This window comes from Danio rerio, chromosome 23, assembly GCF_049306965.1.
Source record: "Danio rerio strain Tuebingen ecotype United States chromosome 23, GRCz12tu, whole genome shotgun sequence".
NCBI lineage: Eukaryota > Metazoa > Chordata > Actinopteri > Cypriniformes > Danionidae > Danio > Danio rerio.
The window spans coordinates 17486878-17498493 of record NC_133198.1 but is presented as its reverse complement, the minus strand read 5'-3'; the positions used below and the strand labels follow the sequence as shown (position 1 = coordinate 17498493).

At 34.4% G+C, this 11616-nt stretch overlaps 1 long non-coding RNA gene across 1 annotated transcript; it reads left to right on the top strand.

Annotated features, from left to right (window-relative positions):
• Positions 1 to 7627: 7627 nt before the first annotated feature.
• Positions 7628 to 10386, top strand: LOC137489107 (uncharacterized). The gene is made up of 6 exons (XR_011010415.2): positions 7628 to 7685; positions 8012 to 8117; positions 9089 to 9181; positions 9356 to 9441; positions 9787 to 9829; positions 9927 to 10386. It is a non-coding gene; the product is annotated as an uncharacterized lncRNA (long non-coding RNA).
• Positions 10387 to 11616: the final 1230 nt, after the last annotated feature.

The window sequence follows — 11616 nt, the reverse complement described above, 5'->3', positions numbered from 1 at the left end:
CATCTCAAGGACATCTTGACTCACACCAAATTGTTGTAAATGGTAAGGGTGATAAAATGCTTCCTTGCGGGACTCCTGTATTTACAATCATTGTTTTAAACACCATTTCATTAATGACTAATCTTTGAGGACGATTTAAAAGGAAATCTTTAATCCACCAAATAAGATCACCATTCACTCCTAGTCTTTGCAGGAGAATATCTATCCGAATTGAATTAAAAGCTGAGCTAAAATCCAAAATAAAATCCTTAAATAATTTGTGGTCTGTTGAATATGTTCAGCAGCAAAATCACACAAAGTTATTACAGCATCGTTGGTGCCCCTCTTTCCCCTGTATGCAAACTGAAGGGGGTCCAAATCGATCACCTTGTTCCAGATGTGCCTTGATAATAATCTTTCCATTCATTTACCCAGAATAGATGTAAGAGCTATTGGTCTAAAATCTTTTAACTGATTGGCATTGGATATTTTGGGTACTGGAACAATTTTTGTTTCTTTCCATAAATTTGTAACCACTTTACAGTCTAACGAAAGCTGAAACAAACGGGTGAATACACTAGATAGCTGAAAAGCAAAACCTCTCAACACGCGACCTTTAAGACCATCTGGGCCAGGTGCTTTATTTGGCTTTATACTAGCAAGACTGGCTGCTATTTCATACTCATTAAGTTCAATAGGGTCATATGCAGGAATATTAAAACAGATTTTCTCGCTTTCAGTTTTGCATTCCCCTTTATCAAACCTAGCAAAGAAAATATTTAAATCTTCTACCTTAGGTGCACCATGAGATAAACATGCTTTTTTTTTCTTTTCCATGACACTGTTCATTTCTTCCCATGCCTTCTTAGCACTACCTTTAAATAACTTATCCTCAATCTTGTCTTTATATGCTAATTTAGCTTTTTTAATTTGACCCGACTTCCTTTCTTTTCTGTCTAACTAATTCAATATACCCTTTTAAAACGCAGATTTTTTTTCTCATTTACACATGTTTTAAGATCCTTCGTAAACCATAACCTATTATTTGGGTACATCTGAATTGTTTTAGTCTTAACACAATTACTTTCACAAAAACTTATGTAAGATGTTATGGTATCAGTATTTCATGTACATTTTCACATGCATCAAAAAACACTTGCCACTCTGTATCTTCAAAACAGTCCCTAAGTTCCTCTTTGCTCTGATCTGTCCATAATTGTATCTCTTTAGTCACTGGTTTTTCTTGTTTAAACTTAGCTCGATGTTTAGGTAACAAGTGTATGATATTGTGGTCCGACCTCTCCAACGGAGGGCGACACACAGCTTTATATCTGTCTTTTATATTGCCAAAACATTTATCCAATATGCGTGTTGATCGGGTAGGACAGTCTACAAACTGATATAAAGCAGGCAAATGGCTTGATAACTCACATAAGTTCATATCCCCTTCTTTAGATCACCGCATTTTGATTGACATGCTACACACCTGGCAACCTTCAAGATAACAAACATTATCTGAGAGACTGTTCATCCAAAAACAAGTGCACAAGTTTAACCATAAAGGCAATAATAATGAAAAACAGTAATAATAAAATATAAGTTGTGAAGAGAAAAGTAATTATAAAGTTAATGCTATACAAATCATTAATTCAATTTGCTAGTGCTTAATCAGCGGTGTAAAGTAATTAATTACAAATACTCAGATTACTGTAATTGAGTAGTTTTTCTCAGAAATTATAATGTATTAAGTAGTTCTAAAAATGTGTTCTTTTACTTTTTCTTGAGTACATTTTTAGTGCAGTATCTGTACTTTTACTCCACTACGTTTCTTTAACCTGCAGAGACTACTTTATTTTTCTTGTCTATGTGGATTAGAAAAATCAGTCCTGTAATTCCTGTCCAATCAAATCACACATAGAAGGTAAATTGCATCATAATGAACTACTTCAAGACATTTGCACTTAACATTGCAGAAAATACTTTGGAAGCATTAAAAGTGTCCAAGATGATGTTCAAAATCTTCATATATGTATATATATATATATATATATATATATATATATATATATATATATATATAAATAACTTTAAGCCGAATACTAGTATCTTTGAAAGGTAGTTATTAAAACTAATATTAATATCATTGCGTGAGCGGTAAGCACGTTCACGAGCGTTTTTTGGCTCAACAACAACCTCTGGTCACGGTTTTCGACGGGTAACAGATTTCGGCACAACAGCGGCAGATGTCTAAATCTATGGACAAACCAGTAGACCAACAAAACTCTCTCAACTCGCCGTTAACACAAAAATAACTTAACTAAAACAACTAAAACCAACGCAAAGCGTTGCTAAACCTAACATAGGGATATCAGCCTTGTGTTAGAAATATCAAAAGTTTGTGATCAAGTACACTAGCTATCACCTTAAACTATTCCCAGTCATCAAGCTAAATAGTCACATTCATGATAGCATAAATATAAATTAAGCTTACCCACTTCCGGTGGCTTTTACAAATTTCTTAAACTAATGTAAGAGAAAAGAGAATGCAAAACAAACGCCAATGCGTACTAACAAAACTCTTGCAGCATCCACATGGAAATCTGACAGGTATTTTTAATTAAGGTTCCCAAGTTCTTCTTCTTCTTCAATTCAATGGCGGTTGACAAACAATGAAATGGTGTATTTTCGCCACCAACTGGTATGGAGTGTGGATCATTACTGTTTGACTTAACCCTCACATACATTTTTTTTCTAAGAATTTTTAATTACAATATACATAACATTGTGTAGAAGGTAAAATTACAAGGAATTTCAGGACTTTTTTAACAATTATCTGTATATATTTTAACATAACTGTAAAATTCATTAATATATTTTTGTACATAAAACAAATTACATTCCTCATCCTTTTCTCTCTTTTCTAATAGCATAAAATCTACTGTTGCGTCTGGTAGTAACCATGGTTTAACTACTGGTAAAGGTACAGTAGGACTAATATTTAATTGACTTTTATTTTCCATCCTCTCTTTTTCCCAACATGGTTTTAGTGTTTGTAATGTTGGATGTTCTTGACTATGCCCTTTCAAATTTTCCCAGTAACTGACAGTTGGACTCTTCTCATTTCCAAAGACATTTCCCCCATTTCAATTTGTAGTGCTGCAATTGGTATAGTTTTAATTGCAGCTGTACTTAATCTTAATACCTCATGTTGTATTTTGTCTAATTTATGTCTCTGCTGCTGACCCATATACCACACACCCATAATCTAGCGCCGATCTATCCAACCCAAAATAAATAGCCTTTAACGCTACCTTATCTGCTCCCCATTCACTACCTACTAGACATCTCGTTATATTTATTATTTTATTTTATTTGTTTATTATTTTCTGGATATGGACTGTCCATGTAATTCTCTCATCAAACCAAATTCCCAAAAACTTTTAAAGTTTAACTCTTTCTAGTTCTTCATTACATAATTTTACTTTAATATCATCCCCGATTTTTTTCCTTGTAAAAAACATTATTTTTGTTTTATCCACTAAAAATGTAAAACCCTATTTATGTGACCCTTTCTCTACATTATTTATAGCTTCTTGTAATTTTCTAACAATGTTTTCAATATTCCTTCCTCTTTTCCAAACTGCCCCATCATCTGCAAAGAGTGACATTCCCATTCAACTCTTTACCTCTTTAAGCACGTAATTTATCATTATCGAAAATAATATTGGGTTTATTATACTTCCCTGTGGACATCCATTTTCAACTGCAAATTTTCCTGAATAACAATTTCCTATTCTCACTGTTATTGTTTGATTTTCTAAAAAATCCTTAATCCATTTATTCATTTGTTCTTTTACACCTAACTTCCATAGTTTAATTAATTACCCTTCTCCCCAAATAATGTCGTAAGCATTTTCTATATCAAAGAAATCAGCCACTACACTCTCCCTATTTATTTGTGCTTTTCTAATTTCATGTTCAAGGCACACAACTGGATCCATTGTATTTCTCCCCCATCCTAAACCCACTCTGGTATTTAGAAATACATTTATTATTTTCTACATAATACATTAATCTTTCATTCACAATTTTCTCTATTATTTTCCCAATATTAGATGTTAAACCAATTGGTCTGTAACTTCCTGGCTTTGTCCAATCTTTTCCTGGTTTATGTATAGGTTCTATCATTGCTTCTTTATATTTTTGTGGTATTTTCCCTTTTTCCCAAATTTAATTGTATATTCTTAATAAAACTTCTTTGGATAATTCAAGAAGACTTAACATTACGTATCATATTTGATCCATGCCTGAAGCTGATTTATTTATTTTTCCTCAGTACAAGATTTAACTGTCTTCATAAATGTCATGTTTAATTGTTCACTGTTGCTTTCCTCGATTTGTATTAGTACCTTATACTGTTCTAATGTTCTTAACCTTCTTATTTTTCCCTCTTCACAAATATTGTCAGATTTATGAGTTTTGACAATTTTTTGCCAGCATTTCAGCTTTCTCCTCATCCCTAACAGCAGTTTTTTCTTCATGTCTCAATACTGGATAAATAAATTCTCTCTTTATTCCACTCATTCTTTTTATCATTCCCCATACTTGTCTAATTTCTGTTTCCCTACCTACTGTATTACAGAATTTCCTCCAATATTCCTTTTTACTTTTTACTCTTCTTACATGTGCATGTTCTCTTTTGTAATCAATAAAATTCTGAAAACTATGGCTCTTTTTCCAATTTAAAAGCTTTATTTCACAATTTAATTGCTTTACCACAATTATTTGTCCACCATGGTACAATCTTCTTCTTTTTCTTATGCCCCTTCTTCAGAATAGCCTGATTTGCTGCATACAAAATACCATTACAAATATCATTATTTACCTTGTCAACATTTTCATCAACTTCAATATTTATACATTTTTCTCACTAAATGTCTCCTAGTAAGCTTTTTCAAAACAACATCTTTCTGTTTCTCTTTAATGACAATCTTTTATACTTACCCTTATTTCAACTACTATTGGGTAGTGGTCACTTCGTTGTTTCCCTAAACATATCCTATAAGAATATTCCTGCTAAGGAATTTGAAACAAGCGTCAATGGCAGTTTCTTTTCCTGATCTTACATTAAACATACAATTTCTTTGATCTCCAATAATTCCTCGATAACTAATCTATTCCCATCATTCTCATCGCCCCATATCGTGCTATGAGCACGAATTCTCCATGTATGCCTGTCAGAGTTTGTACACGCACTACACTAAATACGCCACAAGGTGGCACCGTTCGATCACATATGAACATTTAGTGATCAGATTACAAGCATCGTGCTTTAGTGTTGCATCTGCCATTTCATCTGAAAAGTTCGCTCGATTGCACGCATTATTGGGACATTGTATGAGTGATAGACAATGTAGGTTTAATGTTATTTGCTTATATACTGTTATGTGATGATTGAATCAACAGCAAACACTGTTTAGCAGTTTAAATGTGTTTGTTATCACATTGCACGTGAATTGTTCACCTCCGTGAAGTTGGCAAATAATCCCCAAAACTATGCCATTCGTTTGTGCTACGTTTGTGCTGATTTGTGCTGCAAAAACGAACGTTTGTGCTGGTTTGGGGTCTGAGATAATGAGCATTTTTTTGACCGTGTGACGTCACTTTCCACCCCATGTTGCGCAAATGACTACAAAACAGCACAGTATGGAAGGCCGTTGGGGCCAAAACGTCTGCAACAAACGTGTTAACGCGTAATTGAAACACGTTTTTTTAAACTAGTCTAATTTTTAAAGTGCTGTCATTTATTCATTCTCCATTGTACTTATTTTAAAATGTCTTTTCACTTAAATCACAATAAATGTTTTGCAGTCAATGATCTGTAGCAGATATTTTGTATTATAAAAGGCCAGACATCTTCTGTAATGTTTTGTTTGATAGCCTAGGACATAATTATGTTTATTATACAGCTACTGATATTTCTTTAAAAAATGTGTCCAGAGAAATCAGAATGAGCTTTATTTGACAAGTGTGTGCAAACACAAAAGAAATGTTTTTTTTTTTAGGAGCACAGGATACATTCAGTACATACATGCAAAACACAAGAACACAGAATGACATAAGTGGACATAAAGGAAAAAATACAACATTTTGGTTACAAAATCATAAACAGTAAGTGTTGTGTATATTTATGACTATAAAAACAGGTAGCAACTGATCTAATTTTAAAGATCGATAAAGATAAAGATGTGTAGAGAGGTTGGGCAAGTGCACAGAAATAATCCTCTCCGCTGTCCTGAGAGTCCGCTGCAGTCTTCTTATGTCTAAATTGGTGGCTAATCATAACCAGACAGTAATTGATGTTTTGTCAGATGAAGTGGCTGCAGATTCTACATTCTCATACTGTATATAACCTGTCATAAATTACTAAATATTAATGATTTAATGCAGAGTAGCCTATCTTTGTGAGGTTTATGTCTGCAAATAATTTACATATTGTAAAACTAGTATTTTATAGCAATACTGTTTTCTTTATAATATACATTTATGCATGTAATATATATTTGTTTGCAGAACATTACACTAGATACTTTTTGTCTTTGTATTGAAAGCTCCAATCACCAAGACAAAACATTCCTTTGTGAAAACGACTGAGGTAAGAAAAGCCAAAATTATGATTTACTAAATTAAAAGTACAAGATAGTCAAAATTATGATTTAATAACTCATAACTCTAAATTATGACTAAATAATTCTGTAGAAATGACGTTACGACAATAGGTGGTGACAAACAACCATCTAAATGTGTAATCCTATAAAAGATGAGTAATCTAATAAAAGATGAATTTTTATGAGAGTTATTGAATCATTAACTGAAAATTATGGGAAAAATTGGACTTTTATATAATAAAACATGATATAGTTAAAATGTATTACATATTTGAACATTCATATACATACTTGTAATTATAGAGAAAGAGAGACTAAGGGGTAATTTTTTCCAATATCCATTCATTCATTTTCTTTTTTTAGCTTAGTTCTTTTGTTAATTTGGGTTCACAACACCAGAATGAAGCACCAACTTATGCAGCTTGTGTTTTACACAGCGGATGCACAGCGGACACACACTTTTTTTAAACTTGTGGGGGAAACCAGGGTACCCGGAGATAACACAAGCCAACACGGGGAGCAGAGATGGGCAAAAATACACTGAACCGCACTAAATAAAATCCCAAATCCATTCATTTTACGTTTACATTTACATTTAGTCATTTAGCAGACGCTTTTATCCAAAGCGACTTACAAATGAGGACAAGGAAGCAATTTACACAACCAAGAGCAACAATGAATAAGTGCTATAAGCAAGTTTCAGGTCTGTAAAGTCTAAGAAGGGAAGTATTAGTAGTATTAGTATTTTTTTTTTTTTTTTTTTTTTGTACAGTTAGTGTGATATTCAGAGAGGCAATTACAGATTAGGAAGTGTACACAGCAAATTCATCAGAGTTAAATTCTCTGTGTTGAAGCATTTCAGAGTAAAGTGTTGACGTTAAAGAGTTAGATTTTGATAAATGAATATAATTAGAGTTAGAATTGATTTTATTCAGTGCGAAATCAAGGAGTTATCTTTTCAACACTTGGTGGTGTTATTTCCAACATCCGGGAATTCATGCAGCCCCAGTCACTGAAGAATTTTCCAGACGCCATTTGGTGAGTCAAACTACCTAAATGTTGGTATTTTGCTGACTTTCTTTAAGGAAATACAGTTGTAAACATATTGTTAAGTTAATAACTTTAGAATGGAGTGACAATTTTAAACTTCTGCGGTTCATTCATGGTCGTTTGTGTATCTAGCTTAACTGCATTACTATTGACTTCTTTTCAAGAATGATTTTAACGTTATATATGCTCACGCATACATAGTGCATAAAAACATCAAATGTACATGTTCAACACATTTCTGTCACGCTTAATGCCATTTTGTGCGTTGTTACACATCTGTAAAATAAAATCGACACTTCTCCTTTAATTCGAAGCAAACTAGCGAGGGAATCCCCGGAGCGCCTAGCCTACTCTGCCCGGATGCTAACGGCAACACAGGACGGTTTCCATAAGCTCTGGAGAGTTTCTAAAACATATCTGGTGAGTAAATGAACATATTCTTACTTGTAAAAGGCTTCCTGACTAAAACATATGATTGTTTGTTATTCGTGTATGTTAATTTAGTTATTTTAAACACCGCGGTCCTTTTAAACTGGTTCATTCGTGGCCGTCCATATACTGTTAGTCCATAGACTCGCGTGATAACGTACGCTTGAATTAGTTTAAGTGTTGACAACCAAGTCGTAATGTTAACATTAATGTCTTTAAATGACCGCGTTTGCACTTTCTCAGACATTTAACGTTACAGAAGTCTCCCGGAAGTTGCGGGACTAACGTTAACGTTATCCCGCAAATGCACCGAGACTCCCAGGTGCCCAAGTAGATGCCCGCAAATGAATGATAATCTCCCGGAAATCGCGCGTCTCCCGCCTGGTCATTAAACACTTTGCACACCCCTCTCCACCGCATCCCTCCCAGCTCTTTAGGTACGTCGCGCGCAAGACACCCCCACCGCTCTTCAGGTACGTCGCGCGCAAGTCACCCACACCGCTCTTTAGGTACGTCGCGCGCAACTCATCCCATTGCTCTTCAGGTTCTCATCTCTCCCGCTACCTCCCGCAAATCAACGAAAATGACTTTTCCCAACTCGGGATGTCTGACGTTAGTAAGTTAGGCTATTTCTGTAGTCAGGAACATCTTAGTCAAGCTTTTTCTCCAGCATGATATTGTGCTTAAAACTATAGGCTAAACTTAGCATGTACTGTACACAACATTTCCATTTTTTAGTGCGTTGTAAACAGCCACCTGTCTGTAAAATTAATCAACTGATTCATATTTGAGCAGCCTAATGATGATACAGGTTTGATTTGTAGATTTATTATCAATAATCAACTTCTGAATCAAAAGATATCTGAAAAAGTGTAAGGCATACTTTGTGATGTTCATCTCTCTTTTTTTATCTGAAGGCTATGCATATGTGTTAGATACTAATGTGTTGTTTTTTTTAACAGCCACAGTTCTCTATACAATAACACAAGACCCTGTGACGGTGGCTGATTAGAGACGGATGGTGTATTTTTATTTTTGTGGTGATAATAATGAAGGTATGTTTGATAAAGTTCTGTATTTATTTTCACAATAACCTGAGAGGGTATTAGAGCATTAGAGAATAACAAATGACATGAAGGTGATAAGTTTTGTATTGTGGGTGAACTGTTACTTAAATAATGTTTTGCTCTTTGCTTTGCACTTTTCCTCTTCTTATCCTAATATTTTAGATTATATTTGGACCTGAAACATCTGCTAGACTCCAGGAAAGGTGGCGTCAATACTGGACCTGAAAGGGTCTAACAAGTTGAATCTGGTAAAGAAACACGCACGCACGCGCACACATACACACACACACACACACACACACACACACACACACACGCACACACACGCGCATGCACGCTTACAGAAAACTGTAAGTTTATGAATATTTTTTACACTGTGGCCAATATTTTGGGGAAGTCAGCATCACTAAATGATATAAAAGATTTTAAGCTCCTCTAAATTTTGCTCCAAGTGTTGTGTTAAATTCAGGATTCTGCCAGACAGCTGCCTGTTTTTCCAGTTCTAGTCATAGTGGTTAACCTAATTGTTTTTGGAGATCCAACAGTGATGTATGTGTTTTTTCTACTTTTCCATATCCTGTCACCTCAACCAGCTGGGAGAGTCAAGTTGTGGATCATCATGAAGATTTTCAAAAGGTGAGTTTAGATTTCTTGAATGTTTTATTTACTTGAAATGTTCTTTTAAATATATCATAGAATTTGATTGCAATTTGTTTTCAAACATTTTTCTTAGCCATGCTGGAGTCTTGAAGAGTTCTTAGATGAGCATCACCCTATATCCGTGCATCTGGAACCACCAGACGAGCGATCAGCAGCTACTACATCGTCATGGATAAAAAGGTCATCCTGTGGCTGGGAAGCACTTCATTCACAGGACATGCTTGATGAGATTTCCTAGCTCCAGTTTGTTTTCACACAAGTTTACAGCATTTATACCTTCATTTAAACTGCTGTGTTTGATATGGAGGAACAATGAAACACCAGAAGTGAAAGATTTGCACGCCAAGTTGTTTAAAATGTGATTTCATAAGAAAACTATGCGTTCAGAAGAAAACTATGAGTGACGATATATTGAACTTTCAAATTGCTCTGATGAAACATCAAGTTTGGACCAAAGGACTGAAACAGCCTTTTTGAGCACTGGTCACACATATTTTGTTGATACTTTCTGTACTAATAAAACATTTAAAGCATATATGACATTGTTGCATTTTAAAAACTGAATGAATTGTTGAAGTGGTGAATGTTTTCAAATAAAATGTTTTTTCTTTTGTAATTTACAGTCTATTTGACCTTTTTACCATATTTACACTCAAGAGAGTTGAATAAAATAATATATTACACCAGGCGGTGTTAAATATAGTTACATTTTTTAACTCTGCCCAGAGTTAAAATTAACCCTTACTTCGGTGTCAATGTGCCAACCCTTTTGAAAGTGTTGATTTAACTCTGTTTTGAGTGGACCCCATGAGACACTTTCAAAGTGTTGAAATTAACACCCATAGAGTTGTTTTGGGTCCCCATATTTTGCTGTGTAGTGGAGACTAAATAGTTGAGTTTTTAGTCGTTTCTTGAAAGTAGCGAGTGACTCTGCTGTTCTGATGCAGTTAGGGAGTTCATTCCACCAACTGGGCAGATTGAGCGTGAGCGTTCGCGAAAGTGATTTCTTCCCCCTTTGGGATGGAACCACGAGGCGACGTTCATTCACAGAACGCAAGTTTCTGGAGGGCACATAGATCTGCAGAAGCGAGAGCAGATAAGAAGGAGCAAGGCCAGAAGTCACTTTGTAGGCAAACATCAGAGCTTTGAATTTGATGTGAGCAGCAACTGGCAGCCAGTGCAAACGGAGTAGCAGCGGAGTGACATGTGCTCGTTTAGGTTTATTATTATAAACTACAAAATACAGCAGCCACAAATATATCAAAATAAAATACTATATATTATGGATTTTGAAAATACTTTTACAAACAAGCATGAAATTTCTTCGCAAACCTTGAACCAATAGGCATATATGGTCCTTCACAATTACGCTGACTAAATGAAGTAAACAATGTTTGACAGCTACAGCGTTTGATCTAGTCTAAATAAGCTTCTCTGTCAACGTATTTACCTCTAAATGAGGCATTTATAGACTTGTGTTTCCCTTTCATTTTAATAAAAACTCATACAGAAAGTCCTGTCTTGGAGATGTTTTTTTTAAAGTGATTAAAGAAATCATTTAATGCAGATTAGAGTTAGACTATATCTCTTCATTGTGTATTCATCTATTGAGTGGCCAGTAAAATTAACACATTTTAACAGTCTTATATTTTAAAAGGGTGTTATATGAAGAGGTTATTAAAATTGTTTACTTTTTTCCTTCTTCTAAATCTAGGGGTTTGGTTTAAAAGGTGTAACAAAGAAGACTATAATTTCTAAAATAA